The sequence below is a fragment of the Harpegnathos saltator genome, unplaced genomic scaffold, assembly GCF_003227715.2.
Source record: "Harpegnathos saltator strain DR-91 unplaced genomic scaffold, Hsal_v8.6 scaffold71, whole genome shotgun sequence".
NCBI lineage: Eukaryota > Metazoa > Arthropoda > Insecta > Hymenoptera > Formicidae > Harpegnathos > Harpegnathos saltator.
In genome coordinates, this window is record NW_020230549.1 from 886,965 (window position 1) to 900,344 (window position 13,380).

Genomic DNA, 13,380 nt, shown 5'->3' on the forward strand with positions numbered 1-13,380 from the left:
CTCTCTCCCTCTCTCTCTCTCTCTCTCTCTCTCTCTCTCTCTCTCTCTCTCTGTTCTCGCGCACCCCGACCGTGCGAGTATTGTTACTCGCGCGCTGTATAACGAGTAACATAATCGAAGTCACGATCTAGGCCAAGGGGTCCTTTACCCGGGACTCACACGGGCCCCCGAGGGAGTCGAATTAACGGCAACGACAACGATAAATAAATCAATCCACGCCGCGATAAAAGAATTACACCTTCCTTTTCATGGAGCTCCATCCGAAAAATTCGACGCGCGCGAGACGGATTAAAAATAGAAATAAAAAAATGATTTTCCGGCGGCGAGGCTTTTGGTTGCATAGCCGAAATTGCTTTCGGCCCGTCGATCACCGCGGAGAGCAAAGCGACGCGGATAAAACCCTAATTCCCGAAATGTTATTTTCGCGCTTTTGTTCGACTAGATTGACGATCTCGCTCGCTACACGTCCTCGAGATTAACCGCGTTTCTAACGTACGATATCGCGCGCGCGCTCATATCTGCTCTGCGCGAGTATTGTGGAGCCTTTATGGGCCTTTAATCCCTCGTGTCGTCCGGCCGCGCGCGCGCGCGCGCGCCGGGTTAGATCGATCGACCGCTATTTGCGTTTTTAATTAACGACATTCCATCGTCGCGCTGAGATATAATTTACACCGCTTATACACCACTTACACCGTTCTTCACCTCGGCCGTGTCGCGGCATTAATCGTCGTTATTTTTATACGCCACGTGAAGAACGCTCGTCGGGATCATGTAAATGATCCCGCGGAACAACAACAGAGCGAGAAAGAGAGATGACTCACAATCAGGATACACACAGCGAGGAAAAAAAAAAGGAGAAGAAGAAGAAGAAAAAAGAATCCACACACCAAGACGTTTCGTAATTGGCTGCGATTGTCGACGAGAAGGTACCGACTTCTCGTCGCGGATTACATCGATTTGCAAGGATAAGACTCTTTTTCCCTTCCCTCTCCCCTCGAGAGAGCCATTTGATCTTTAATGCTCTGCGGTCAAAGTTTGCGCAACTGTACACTCGTGAACACGAGTCCGCGTCGTGGACGGTCGATTAAAAGTAGTAGTACGTAAGTTCGAAGGTAAACCGCGCGGCGTGCGTGGCAAACTTTGACCGCGACTCGGTTTCAAAAGCGAGTCGTTTTCTCGGAAAAGCAGCGATTTATTGCAAATCGCGACTTACGCCGCGCGATCGAGTCTGTTTCCCGCTTGCGCCGTGGACGTTATTACCAAATACGCGCTTACGTATCGTCGCGTTTGAACGCGACTCCAACGATCTCTTTCGAGATCGGGAAATGTGAATGTTTTTTCTTTTTTTATCACACATACACACACACACACGCACACACAAGCGCGCGCGCGCGTGCATAACCATTGAAAACTTTCTGAAATTACGCCAGTAACTTTCACGCAAAATAAATCGACGAGCATGCCTCGGATTTCTCTCGATTCCATCCCACACCAATTTTTTGTCATTCGCTCGTTCGCTCGCTCGTTCGCGCCGCTTTTCCGTAGGCGGGATACGCTACACACACACACCGGGAATGGCGAGCGTTAGTTTTGCCTCCATCGGCATTAATCATAGGCGGCGGTTCGCCCGCGGCGTATCCCGGTGGCTGCGGAATTTTAAGGTTTTTTGCGCGACAAGCACGGAGGGAGAGAAAGCCGGCGAGTCGCGCCGCGGCTATGCGAGCCGTGCGCGTTTTGAAATTCGATCCGCTTCGCGCAATTTCGTCACCTCGCGTCCGCTCGATGGCGATGGCGACGTTTCTCTGGAATGGCGCGATATACTTAGACCGATCGCGTGTTTAACCTGCAGCTTAATCTACTTGCAAGTAGATCGTTTCCATTGCAAGTGCGCGATCGCGGATTTTCAGATTCAAGCAGCAATTCTGACGAGGAAACATAGGGAACGCAGAAATTTAAAAAATTATGAAACTTTGAAAGCGCGTGGAAGTAAAGTAGTTCATGCGTAACGCAAAACTATTTTCTGTTCGTGCGGAATTCCAGTCTGAAGGGATGAAGAAACCTTTCCCTTTTCCTCTTCCCTTCGGGATTGCAAAATTTTTGAAACCCCTCTTTGCCCTTTTCCAATCTTGCAAAATCTGAATGACACAGTTGCAAAGAGAATGAAATACACAATTTTCATACAAACCATTTTTGCATATGCCCGGTATCTTAAAAGATACGCTAGAAATGAAAATTGTTCTTTTTTCGAGGGGTGATTTCACCCCCTCAAACTGGAATTCCGCACGAACAAAAAATACTTTTGCATTTTGCGGATAAACTACTTTACTTCCACACAAAGTTTCATAATTTTGTGAATTTTTGAGTTCCTTGTGTTTCCTTGCGAGTCGAAATTTTGTCTTCACGTCGATTCCGCTATCGACTGTCGTTGACAGGTCAAAAGATCGAAAGGTCGAAAGGATAAAGAATCTCGATATTAATACTGTATCGATTATCTATTTACCGTGATGCTATAAACTGTTTGTTTATTGTTTCTTCGTTTTTGCTGAAGCTTCAAAACAAGCGTTCATTTTATTAAATAAACCATCTGCTACCTTCAGTTATCTCTCAATGTTCCCTGCATTTAATCTTTATTTTCAATTTCGACGAGCAGTCAAAGCGTTATTGAAGAAAAAAATCGCAACACTTGAGAGACACTTCGATCGTTTCTCACAAGTGCAGATTATTCATAATCTTTCAATCAGAGTCCAAATTAATCACAAACTCATATACGCCAACCGTTATTCAGCTATTTGAACCAATATTTTTTGTTGTACGAAGTAAACAATAGGTTATGTTGGGTTAGGGTTAGATTAGATTAACGAATATCTATCAAAGATAAATCCAAATGCCAGTCATTTCGACATACCTGGAAACGTCGCTAATTACGCGTCCCAGCCACGTTTTACGTTCCGTGTCCTTGCTCACGAATTCAGCATCCTGCTCCTGGCCGCCCGTGATTTTAGGCACGCACTATAGCACTCGCGTAGATACACCGCTTGGCTCGAAAAACACGCGCTAGCCAACGCGACGCCGATGAGACTGAGCCCGAGTTCAATAGCTGGCCGACGAAATATTTTCGCCTCACACGATGAAAACAATGATCGACGCGTCGTTACACCTACTCCTCGTGTCGCGACATTCGCGTCGTTCGTTTGCTCGAGAGACGCGCAATGGCGCGGCTATAAACACCGACGTGCGCGCGCGCGCTAGTATCAAAACAATCGGCAACTTCGAAAGGGGCAAAACACCTTTCGCCAGCCGGCGAATGTCGTGAGTGACGCGCGTGAGTACACGGCAGTCGAGAAACTGCGACAAAATCAACGTTCCCGGCGAAAAAATGCGCGATCTACGTTGCTACGGGCTCGAAACGATCTCGAATTGCGAGGGCGATCGCACGCTCGCGACTCGACGCGTATGAAACGCGCGGCCGTTAATTAACCTCGCATCTCCGATCGACTGGCGATATACTTCCATGTGGCGCCATCGAGTGTCTAACCACGACGGCCACCAAAAGCTGACTTCAGGACGGATCATAGAACGCACGCGGGAGCGGCACGCGGGAGGGGGCTTACAATTCCTTCTTTCTAACCTCTCCTTTGAGACCAAATACTATTAGAATTTCTAATGTCGACACGAAATGATAATAAAGATATTATGAAAGAGGAGAAAATTCGTCTCGTTCGCTCATTTTCATCTATTCATCTTTGTCGAGTCCTTTAATATTTGTTCATCGCAATGCCGCATCTGCAATTGAATATAACGCATAATTCATACGTTGCTCATTGAAATCGAGAAATCGAGGAAGATGAGACACGCAGGTGGACCATAGAGAAAAGAAATTACAATAAAGTATTATAAATCCTGAAATCCTGTTTTAAGCCTCGAGAAAAATAAGAGAGCGCACTTGTGGTATCGATAAACAACAGTCGGTGTGGTGCAAACAGTGTTGTGCAAAACTCGAGGTTTCCAATTGGCTCACTTGGCAAGGTTTAACGGAATTCGCAGGATTGTTTTAGAAGCAAGGCTCCAACCGGGGACTGAGTGGAAAGGTTCGTCGCGGAGCAGTGTTGAGAATTTCGGAATAATGAATAAAATCGCGATCGAACGATAGTGTCTATCAGCAGTCGTACACGTCTGCGATTGTCAATCGCTAATTACGCGGTCGCCTCGCGAAGCGTTCGCGCGCCGATCCGTTACGCGTGAGAAAACCTCCGCTCGACGACGGCGCGTTCCCAGCGCGATTCCCCGAGTCCCGTATTAGCCGGAATTAAACGTGGAAAGGCGTCCGCGAATCGAGACGCGATCGGCGGTTAACAATACGCGCGGCGCGTATTTCAGCTCGCTCGGTGCGCGGCGTTTGAAAGTACATCATCAGCGGCCAATTATCGCGCAGAATACGGACGGCAACAATGGCAAGAGGCTCACGTTAAAGCGCTAATAATAAATCCGCGGTATTCCATTCACGAGGATCGTGCGCTTCTTCCTTCCTTTTTTTTTGTTCGCTCCGCCGCTAGCGAAGTACACGCACCGTTTCTAAAACCGTCGGTATCGACGCGTCCGCGAAGCCCAGCGAAGCGTCTCGTCGCGTCGCGAGTTACCTCGAGAACCCGAATCGAAATTTTCGCCTCGTGTTCGACGCCTGTGCAACATCTATGGATTCTGGACGACCAATGGCAATTTCGTGTATTTGCAAAAGGGAAGCCGTACTCACGAGAAAAGACAGGGAAGTCGGAAATTAAAAAAATTACGACACTTGGTGTGGAAGAGTTAATAAGTAGTCCATGCAAGTAGTAATGCAAAATTATTTTTTGTTCGTGCGGAATTTCACTCAAGGAGAGGGTGAAAGCACCCTTTCCTTCGGAAAAAAAAAAAACCCATTTTCATTTTTAGCGTATATTTTTAAAAATACGAGGCATATGCAAAAATGGTTTGTACGAAAGTCGTAGTGTATTTCATATTCTTTGCAACTGTGTATTCAGATTTTGTGCAAGACTGGTGGAGGGCGGAGGGGGTTTCAAAAATTTTTCAATTTTGCAAAATCTGAATACACAGTTGCGAAGAGTATGAAATTCGCTACAACTTTCATACAAATCATTTTTGCATATGTCCCGTATTTCAAAAAATATACGCTAAAGATGAAAAATGAAACCAGATTTTTTTATTTCCAAGGATGGTTTCAACCTCTCAGACTGGAATTCCGCACAAACAAAAAATAATTTTACATCACGGACGAACTACTTTACTTCCACACAAAGTTTCGCAATTTTTTGAATTTCCGAGTTCCCTCCAATGTTTCCTTGTCAGTCCTCCTCTCCAAGTGGCACAGAAAACGCACAAACTGCCACTCGTAGATATCCTTGAGAGGATCTCTCTCTCTCTCTCTCTCTCTCTCTCTCTCTCTCTCTCTCCTCTCTCTGTCTCTGTGAATCTCTAGGTCGAATACAATCGCAAGAGGTTGATACAGGCTTCAGAGTTTGTGCGCGTCGAATGTGCGTTAAATGGAATATTGAGGTCGACAGCATAGGATCCAAACTTCGAGTCGCATTAAAGAAGGCCGTAGAATTTCGACTCGTCCAAATATCCGACACTGCGAGCGCGCGAACGAGTATCTCTTACGCCATATGTGTCGCGTCTCATTTATTCATGAATAAACATGAATCTCATTATCGCGTGTTTTCGGTATCCAAATCTGAACTCGACCAATTTATACCGTTATCACTCTCGGCCCCGGACGAACGTCGCTTGCGACTCCATCGTGCACGCTGTGTGTGTCCTAATTATCGATCGGCGCCATCGATTTTATCGTGGCGCTATTCCAAGCACGCGCGCGAGCACGGGCGTCAGGCACACCCTGACCTGCCCAACGTGGCGAGCATGTTTCCAGCTTCCGAACAATAACCGCGTCGATCGGACGGATGACAGAGGCTGTGTAACTTTACGATCGGGCACGTCGGCGATCGTTACTGATAATTTACGGGCTCGACCACACGCGCGCGCGCGCACAGATATCCCGCAAGTATCCCGCGCGAGAAACGATGTTAATCGACGATTCGCGGCTTAATGGACGACCAAATTCCGTAATCCGGCGGATATCCGTGTCCGCGTACGAGCGTGAAACCACGCTCCGGAAGCGTGTGCCGAAGCATGTTACAGCCCGACGAATGCTCGCCCGAGAATTCACCCGCAGAGAGACAAGCAAATCGCGCGCGAGCGACACGACTTTTTCGAAATTTCGATTCCCGCGCTTGGAATGTTCGGGCCGCACACAACACGGCCTTCGGTCGGTATGACGCGACGACGGTTTTATACTTGAAACCCGCGGCGGCGGTCTCTCTCCGCGGGTAAGCAAGCGGATGTTACAACGCTGTGTGTGTTTCCCGCTCTCTATTATCTGTATCTTGTTTTCTCTTCATTTTTTTCACGCATTCGCTCTCGTTTCCTCGCCCGCTCGCTCGCTCGTCCGCGCGCGAGAAAACAAATCCGTCGCGACCGGTTCGTTAATCCGTGGCTCACGGCAAACACGTTCAAAAGCGATATAAATATTATGTCAACATTTCGCGCGCGCCTAGTCGCGCGAATATTTACACGGCAAAACACGACGGCGGCCGTTCAACCGCTCTAAAACGACGTTGGCCACGACGTAAGCAGTAAGAAACTCTGAGCCTCGCTGCCGAGGCACATCGCTACTCTCGATCAACATCGGTATTGATCCCCCCCCCTTCTCTCTCTCTCTCTCTCTCCCTCTCTCTCTCTCTCTCTCTCTCTCCTCTCCTCTCCCTACTCGCTCCCCTCGGTCCCTGTTTCTCTCCTTCTCCCGGCCCACGGATGCCTCCTCCACCATTCATTATTCACAATGGACAGCATCAAAACAGCGTTATATCGCGATATATTGCGCGGTCCGCTCTCTCCGACGGAGAGTGCAATGTTCTTACAGAGGAATAGCCTCTGCAGTTTTCAACAAGCGGAATGCCCGTCGTCCCTTGATTTTGTGTACAAAGGACCCGGAGGGATAAATATTTATTATCGTCTAATATAGAAATTTTCCTATACTACACGCTGGAATATAATATGTCGCTCTCTCCCTCTCCCGGCTCAAACTCTATGCGCATTCACGGAATATCTGATCAATACGAAGTCGATTTTTCGTCCGAACTGAAACGCCGGCGGAGGCCCAACCAGGGGAAGGGTGACACGAGAGACTGTCTGATTCAAAAGCGAGCTTGAGAGTGACGGAATTTTTACGAGCTACCCCCGCGGCTCGTCTCGTCGGAATCCCAATTCCAGAATTTAATTACCGAGACATTTAATGTCGAATATCGAGATCTTTCGCGATGAAAGATCGGCCACGCCTTGCGGCTGGCTTTTCGGGACCGCCAAGCGCGTTGCATATTTATAAAAGAGAAAAATATATATGTACCAACGAGAGAGAGAGAGAGAGAGAGAGAGAGAGAGAGAGAGAGAGAGAAAGAGAAAGAGAGAGAGAGAGAGAGAGAGAGAAAGAGAGCGCGGTCACGATCGCACGCTCTGACCGATCTCGCGGTCGGCGATGTTTTTTCCGCCGCAAATAATGTCAATGTCGCGCAGAGTAACGACGGTAAACATCGATCGTACGCGGGTCTACGCGTAGGGTTATCGTTTATCGGTGCGCCTCCGTGGCTTCTATCCTCCGCTGCTATATGTATTCGAGAATCGCATCGACTCGAGACTCGAGGTCGTTCGCACCGCACGACGAAGAGCCCACAAGTCGGCATAATGTGCCGGCGCAGTCGCGGCGCCGTGCCTCTCGCAGCCGTGTGACTGCGTCAGTGTCCTCTCCTCGCTCCTCCACATCCTCATCCGCCACCTCCTCCTCCTTCTCCCTCCCCCCTCCTCCCATCGCGCGTACGGCCCTGATCTCGGACAAGCAACGCGTAACGAGGTACCAACAGCACCGTAAAACCGAGTTTAGTAAACTGGCCCCGGTCCGCTCTCTCTCTCTCTCTCTCTCTCTCTCTCTCTCTCTGCTCGTCGACTCGAACATTGAGGAGCTTTTTCTTTTGCCGCACGGTGCAAGACGCTACAAAAGATCGAAACGGACTGTCTACTTGTTTTCATGAGGGATCGACGAAACGCGTGGAATTTTTGCGAAATATTTGCAACGCGTTCGTTCATCGTGCGCCATCGTCGCGCGACGATCGTTAATAATGTATTATTGCTGCTTCGTTATCAGTCGGTAATTGAAATCCCGTTAACTTATTGGCACTAATTGGTTTACTCGTGTGTGTCCGGTAGCACCGACACACGTCTATTTAAAGATAGGACTATGACCTACTAATGAACGGCGAGCGGTTAATCTGGGATTAATTATCGCGTACGATAGATGTGTAACGCGGCGGCGGCGGCGGCGGCGGCGGTGGCAGCCTTCGGTCTCTCTCGCGATGCTGAAGATAACGGCCGAGGTATTCCTGGATTCAATGTGCTACGAGAGCCTGTAGCTCATCGATCTCGAGCATGGAACAATGTTCAAAGTGTATTTGCTGGATTTTAAGTCGGTTAGCCGATTATTTTCGCATCATACGGCAGATAGGTAGAGAACGGGCCGACCGGTTAGACTGTTTGATTTCGAAAACCACTGTTGCAGTCGTAGGATGTGCATACCGGCGCGAAAGAGAGATTCCAGGAAAAAAGGGAATACGTGTGCGGAATAAATTGGCGGATCTGAATATGTACGTGGCACCCGACAGCGATATCATACACTTTTGAAAATCTACCATTTTTACATAACCGAGGAAAAAATTGCGTATTTTCGTAGCACCAAAATTTATCGTTAATCTTTTAATTCCGCGTATAAAACCAAAGCGCATGATATAATTCAAAAATATTATTGACATTAATACAAAATTTTATAAAATTATCTTTCAGTAGCCGTATTAAATTTTAGATTTTCGCACAATTTAATTAAATTTTATACGATCGGAATAAAACTATTATTACACGGCTTATTCTCTCTCCACATTTCTTTCTCCTCTCTTTCCCTGTTTCTCTTCCAACACGGGTTATTCGCTTATTTTTCTTTTTTCAAAATAATATAAATTCACACAATTTTGAAAATCTGAGAACGGTACTTGGGAATTAATATCGATAATACGCATGTTTGCCCAAGTTCACGTTTCAAAACAGGACACGTATGAGTTTCTTCCTTTTCTTTTTTTTGTTAAATAGAACGACTCACATACACAGTATCATATAATATTACCGTGCGGTTGTTCATTTTGTTATAACAGCGCAGCAATAATACCTACGCAACACGACTGCTCGATGTCGTTATAGCGTGTAAACATTTGCGCGTAACGGATATAGCGTTCCGAGGCATAATCATCTCCGATTACCGACAATCGGTTTTTCAATTATATCCCGCGGGTGTAATTGAGTTACAAACGGTATATGCGAGACCGTCCATTATCCGCTTGTTTGCCGATTATCGGCGATCCTTAGGGTGCTTAGGCACCTCGTCGATCCTCGTCGTCGATCGATGGTCGCGTTCTCTTCCAGGACTTATCTTTGGAATATTCAGAAGCCTTAATATTACCCGCAAGGTCCTCTGCTTTAATAATAAAAAGAAAGCGAAACGAGATAAAATTTGGAAATCTCGGGGAAAGCAGAGAGAGAGAGAGAGAGAGAGAGAGAGAGAGAGAGAGAGAGAGAGAGAGAGAGAGAGAGAGAGAGAGAGAGAGAGAGAGAGAGAGAGGACTTTTCGTTCGTAATAATGCTCCACCATGTCTTCATTATTCGATGAAAGGTACTTTTGTGCCAAAGTATTGCTATTTCGTCGACGAAGGTACGAATCTTGAAGCTTAATTTACCAAAACAAATGTCCATTTAATGCGGCATCGCGTTGGAAAGAAGCATGTCGATTCGATCGATCGCGCTGTATTGCTTTCCGGAAAAATTTCCCATGCCGTTTCGACACGTCATGCGAATCGCGACGAAGCTTGCGTGTCGTGAAAATCACGCACAGGGCAAGTGATCGCGGATGACACTGCATATGTAGACTACTTTTCAGTGTTTCATAATTTGCAATTATAACATGCCAAACGGCAGTTGTCGCGGCCGCGATAACGCAATTTGTGAGAAAAACAGGTGAAGACGACTCTTTTCCCAACGATTAAAAATGGTTTAATTGATTGTCAGAAGCAACACGAAGCTCTCTCTCTTTCTCTCACGTCACGTGATGTTACGGACGTAAAGAAAAGACGATTACGTTCGTCAGTGACTGACGTGTGTTGTTAGCGCTAATCGCCGGCGGAATAAGTTTTCGCGAAAAATTAAGAGTCGCAGCATAAGCACAAAGCTGTCGGCAATATTTATCACCGGTTTAAATCTTATCGGTGAGAAAAATATGTCACAAGTTCATAGGATGAGATTTAATTTTCTTAAAAGGCGATTCTCGGGAACGTTGGAGTCACGGAACGTGACGTCGTCGAATATCGCGTAGGTTGTTTCAAAACGCGATAATGCAACTTTGCGAAAAATGCGAAGATAAGATTTGCGTGAGATACTCTTGAATATCGTCTTATCCTCGTGAAAATACACAGAAAAGAAGCGAAACGCGCGCGCGTTACGTCTTGAAAAATAAGAAACATATCGGCATTGTCCGATTATATCTAGAGATATCGTTTGGAAAAACGAAATGGGATTATCTCTTTTCTTAAATATTATACGCTGCGACGATTATTGCGTCCGATTCGACGGTAATTTTCGCGTCAATTTGACACCGGGCAATGTCGTAAAATAACAAAATTCGCCCACGAAGAAAGACAGAACTGTGTAACGATGAGATATTATTATGACTTCAATTTGCGCGTCGCGCGCAAAAAGATCAGACAAAAAGTAGCAAGCCTGTCGTCATTTTCCCGGAAACAAAAATCCCAGCGCGAAAATAATCGCCGAGCCAACTAACGCTCCGTCGCAGTTTTATTGCGTGGCGAATTTCACAGAAAAGCCACTCCGTTAATCTTGATTCGCCGACGCGATGAGTCACCTCGGAGCGGCTATTTCGTTTCGAAAAATTGCGTCAAGTTCCCCGCTTCCCGATTTTCTACGCGCTGAGATAATGTCGGACAACCGTCCGTCCGTTATACGGGACGTAGAAAATCAGTCCTGCCGGGCTGAGATCAATCAAGACCGATCAACTGACGTTGATTACCATCGCAAGCACGGAGACATGAGAGACAAGAATAAGATGTAGAGTGCGGAGAAAAATACACACGGTGTCCCGCTTGCGCCGCATGAAACTTTGATGGCGCTCTTTGACGAAATTCCGCGAGTCGACCTTTTCATACGGAAATTCCGACGGAGATAACCCGCGCGATCAGCTTTTCAACTCCGACGTCAAATATTTTCATTAATTAAACATCGAGTAAAAATTCTGACAGAAAATAAAGCCCACTTGAATTTAAATGAGGTATGATGCAATGTTATATTTTATTCAGTCAATATTAACTCTGGTCCTCCTGCTTCTATATTCATTCGCGTTAACCGATAATGTACTGCCCGAAAGTACATGCGCTTTATTATTACCTTCGCCCTAATATTTCGCGTTGCATTCCACCAATCTTATTTTCACATTTCACATTTCACCGTGTCTCGCGCATCCTAGCGAAGTATACTTGCGAACTTGTTTGCGACTGTTTATCGCGTCGTGACTGTGGATGCTCTCAAGCAGTAGACTGTGAAAATTCGCGACGAATTAGCGCGCGCGTGCTGCGCGGCGCTCAATCCTACCTACCTACCTACCTACCTAAGGGATATCTGTTGCACACCGGCTTTGAATTCTCTTACATTCGAGTCAAACAGCTGTCCTTTTCAAGATCGGAAGCGCCCGATGCGGGCGGAGAGGGAAGAAATTCAATCGAACGTCGTGTACTAATCGACGCCGCGCGCGCGACTCGCGTTGCTCTACCAAATACGTTTCGTCAGTCATTTATCTCATTCAAGAGCCCGCGCATTCGTCTCGATTGCGCGTCTGATATTTTGCTTCGAAATAACGAACGAGCTATGGAATGGAGCTCTTAGGAGGGCATAGACGGAATCGAGGAACGCGAGACAGCTATAGACACCAGATCGCCGTGCGAGATGCATCGCGTCGCGAATTGCGTGAGATTTTGCAATATCTCCGACCCAAATATCATACATCTTTTTCGAAATTTTAATAAAACGGAGATAAATAGTCCGCCGACCTAGTTCGCGTCTCGTGACAATGCAGAAATGTAATCACTTTTTTTTTATATATAGATTCTCGTTTCCGCGTATATAGCATGTATAGAAAAAAGATAATAGCTAAGTTGAAAGCCGGTGTCTTTGGCGGAAATCACTACGCAATCGCTGCGCAAACGATTTTTCCCGGAAACTCGCCACAGAGCGACGCGGCGGGTCGCGGGGAATGTGTGCTTCTTCGCGCATTTTTCTTCTTAATTAGTCGCGTATGACAGAGAGCGCGCGATGGCGTCGCGCGCGTTTCCACAGTCTACCGAACGTTCGCGGCGAGCGACCGATTTTACCAAGGCAATTACAGGCGACAAGACAAGATTTGCGCGGCAGAAATCGCACGCATGAAAGAAGTCTTTGTCATTCTTCCGCTTGATTATAACGTGTGTATATATATATATATATATATATATTTGTACATCTGTATCTCTCCATCTCGAAGAGAACTCTTCGCAGGGCTTGGCCCGCAGAGGAAACGGGAAAGCAGCCGCGTCGACAAACGCACGCACAAACACGCGCGTTCACTGCCGCGTACACAAGAAAAAACATACACAAACGTGTATGTAGGCACTTGCGTATTGGCGCAGGGACACACACCGCGGTACGTTATGTCCTGACCTGTATTATTTTTCTCTCGGCGCGCGTCCCCACTTCTCGCGCTCGTTCGTTCGTTCGTTCGTTCGTTCGTTCGTTCGTTCGTTTGCTCGCTCGCTCGCTCGTTCGCTCACTCGCTCGCGCTTCGCCCCCTCTGTGCCGCCCGCCACACCGCGCGCACGCACGAATTACGCAGAAACGGATAAACACGCGAGAGAGCGCGTCAATGAAGAAGCGGAGGGAGGTCGTGCTTGACAGCGGCGTCGGTGACGGCGGTGGCAACGATGATGATAATGATGATGATGACGACGACGACGAAGGCGGCGACAGCGTCGTTCACATCGGACGCGCTTTTGTCGCCTTTGCTTGTCACATCGCGCGCGCAGAGAATCATGCGAATTTCTCGATCACCCGTGTATACCACGTCGCACACGCTCCACGAATATAGGGGCAGGGATAGTAGAGGAGGGCGAGGGACGGCGGGTAGGCAACGACAGCGGG

At 47.2% G+C, this 13,380-nt stretch overlaps 1 protein-coding gene across 6 annotated transcripts in view; it reads right to left on the bottom strand.

Annotated features, from left to right (window-relative positions):
* Positions 1–13,380, bottom strand: part of LOC105191929 (uncharacterized) — a 107,144-nt gene that overhangs the window by 84,519 nt on the left and 9,245 nt on the right. Inside the window, exon 1 of one of the 6 annotated variants that reach the window (XM_025305775.1) lies at positions 2,906–3,661. The exons of the other annotated variants lie outside the window; for them this stretch is intronic. The gene's annotated coding sequence lies outside the window, so the exon portion shown is untranslated. Of the gene's footprint in view, positions 1–2,905; positions 3,662–13,380 lie in introns of those variants that run through there. 6 annotated transcript variants of the gene reach the window in all.